The sequence below is a fragment of the Kogia breviceps genome, unplaced genomic scaffold (assembly GCF_026419965.1).
Source record: "Kogia breviceps isolate mKogBre1 unplaced genomic scaffold, mKogBre1 haplotype 1 scaffold_239, whole genome shotgun sequence".
Taxonomy (NCBI): domain Eukaryota; kingdom Metazoa; phylum Chordata; class Mammalia; order Artiodactyla; family Physeteridae; genus Kogia; species Kogia breviceps.
Window position 1 is genome coordinate 1 of NW_026711678.1, and position 2,500 is coordinate 2,500.

Here is a 2,500-nt window from a genome sequence, read left to right on the forward strand (position 1 = left end):
GGCCGCGGGCTGCCTCTTGAGGAGCCGCTTCGCCGGCGCCGGCGCCTCCCCGACAGCCCGACGGCCCGTCCGCCCCGGCAGGGCCCCGCCGCCCGCCCAGCCGGGGGGATGCAGGCCTCGGGTACCGCGGGGTGGAGGAGGGCCGGGTGGGGTGTGGGCGACCTCCCGGCCCAGGCCGGGCGGGAACCCAGCAAACCCTTCGGCGCTTGGCGCCCCGCCCCCCATCCCGCACGTCGCCCCCAGGAACGAGGCCCCGGAGGCTTCAGGGCCCGGGGCCGGCGGTCCGTTGTGCATTCCCCACCCCCACCCCCCTGCCCCGCCCACGCGGCGCTAGGCGCAGCCCCACCGCAGCCCGGGCTGGCCATCCATCCGGCCCGACAGCAGTTGGCCCGAAGCCACTGGGAGCCACCGTGGAGTCGGGAAGGCCCCTTGGCGCCGTAGCACGGCCAGCCGCCGAGCACGGGACCCCGACCCTGGTGGCCGGCAAGGCGCGGGGGCGGCGGCCCTGGCCCCCGATGCCTCTCCCGTCCCCGGCCGTGGCGCAACGGCGGAGGGAGGGCTTGTCCCGCAGGCAGCCGTGCACAGACACACCGGCAGACAGGTGGCTGCGCCGGAGCCGGCTGGCCGCCGCTGGCGGCGGCCAAGTGCGGGCCGAGCGGCTCGCGGGCCGCACGGACGGCCCGCGGGCCTGCGGCGCAGTCTGGGTCCGGGCCAGCCACCCCCGGAGCGTCACGTGGGCCGCCGGCCACCGGGGCCGCCTTTCTGGCCGCCTGGCCGGCCAGGGGGGCGGGCAGTGCCCCCTCCAGAGCGCGCTGTGGTGGGAGGGGCCGGAGGAGACGGGGCCTGCAGAGGCGCCCGGACGTGCGGGCGGGGGTGGGCGGCGCGGGGAAAGGGGTGGAGGGTGGGGGGTGGGGGGTGGGGTGGGGTTGGGCGAGGGGTGCGGGGGGCGTGGGGGCGTGGCGCGGAGGCGGCCTCGGCCGCGGGCTACTAAAAGGGAAGGCAGGCGGGGCGGGAGGCAAAAAGCCTACAGCACCCGGTATTCCCAGGCGGTCTCCCATCCAAGTACTAACCAGGCCCGACCCTGCTTAGCTTCCGAGATCAGACGAGATCGGGCGCGTTCAGGGTGGTATGGCCGTAGACGGGGGCGAGGGCCGCGGGCTGCCTCTTGAGGAGCCGCTTCGCCGGCGCCGGCGCCTCCCCGACAGCCCGACGGCCCGTCCGCCCCGGCAGGGCCCCGCCGCCCGCCCAGCCGGGGGGATGCAGGCCTAGGGTACCGCGGGGTGGAGGAGGGCCGGGTGGGATGTGGGCGACCTCCCGGCCCAGGCCGGGCGGGAACCCAGCAAACCCTTCGGCGCTTGGCGCCCCGCCCCCCATCCCGCACGTCGCCCCCAGGAACGGGGCCCCGGAGGCTTCAGGGCCCGGGGCCGGCGGTCCATTGTGCATTCCCCACCCCCACCCCCCTGCCCCGCCCACGCGGCGCTAGGCGCAGCCCCACCGCAGCCCGGGCTGGCCATCCATCCGGCCCGACAGCAGTTGGCCCGAAGCCACTGGGAGCCACCGTGGAGTCGGCAAGGCCCCTTGGCGCCGTAGCACGGCCAGCCGCCGAGCACGGGACCCCGACCCTGGTGGCCGGCAAGGCGCGGGGGCGGCGGCCCTGGCCCCCGATGCCTCTCCCGCCCCCGGCCGTGGCGCAACGGCGGAGGGAGGGCTTGTCCCGCAGGCAGCCGTGCACAGACACACCGGCAGACAGGTGGCTGCGCCGGAGCCGGCTGGCCGCCGCTGGCGGCGGCCAAGTGCGGGCCGAGCGGCTCGCGGGCCGCACGGACGGCCCGCGGGCCTGCGGCGCAGTCTGGGTCCGGGCCAGCCACCCCCGGAGCGTCACGTGGGCCGCCGGCCACCGGGGCCGCCTTTCTGGCCGCCTGGCCGGCCAGGGGGGCGGGCAGTGCCCCCTCCAGAGCGCCCTGTGGTGGGAGGGGCCGGAGGAGACGGGGCCTGCAGAGGCGCCCGGACGTGCGGGCGGGGGTGGGCGGCGCGGGGAAAGGGGTGGAGGCAGGGGGTGGGGGGTGGGGGGTGGGGGGTGGGGTGGGGTTGGGCGAGGGGTGCGGGGGGCGTGGGGGCGTGGCGCGGAGGCGGCCTCAGCCGCGGGCTACTAAAAGGGAAGGCAGGCGGGGCGGGAGGCAAAAAGCCTACAGCACCCGGTATTCCCAGGCGGTCTCCCATCCAAGTACTAACCAGGCCCGACCCTGCTTAGCTTCCGAGATCAGACGAGATCGGGCGCGTTCAGGGTGGTATGGCCGTAGACGGGGGCGAGGGCCGCGGGCTGCCTCTTGAGGAGCCGCTTCGCCGGCGCCGGCGCCTCCCCGACAGCCCGACGGCCCGTCCGCCCCGGCAGGGCCCCGCCGCCCGCCCAGCCGGGGGGATGCAGGCCTCGGGTACCGCGGGGTGGAGGAGGGCCGGGTGGGGTGTGGGCGACCTCCCGGCCCAGGCCGGGCGGGAACCC

At 78.1% G+C, this 2,500-nt stretch overlaps 2 non-coding genes across 2 annotated transcripts; both read right to left on the bottom strand.

The window, feature by feature from the left end:
- Positions 1-1,021: 1,021 nt before the first annotated feature.
- LOC131749514 (5S ribosomal RNA) lies at positions 1,022-1,140 on the bottom strand. Its single transcript, XR_009333571.1, has one exon. It is a non-coding gene; the product is annotated as a 5S ribosomal RNA (ribosomal RNA).
- A 1,043-nt stretch (positions 1,141-2,183) lies between these two features.
- LOC131749544 (5S ribosomal RNA) lies at positions 2,184-2,302 on the bottom strand. The gene has a single exon (XR_009333601.1). It is a non-coding gene; the product is annotated as a 5S ribosomal RNA (ribosomal RNA).
- Positions 2,303-2,500: the final 198 nt, after the last annotated feature.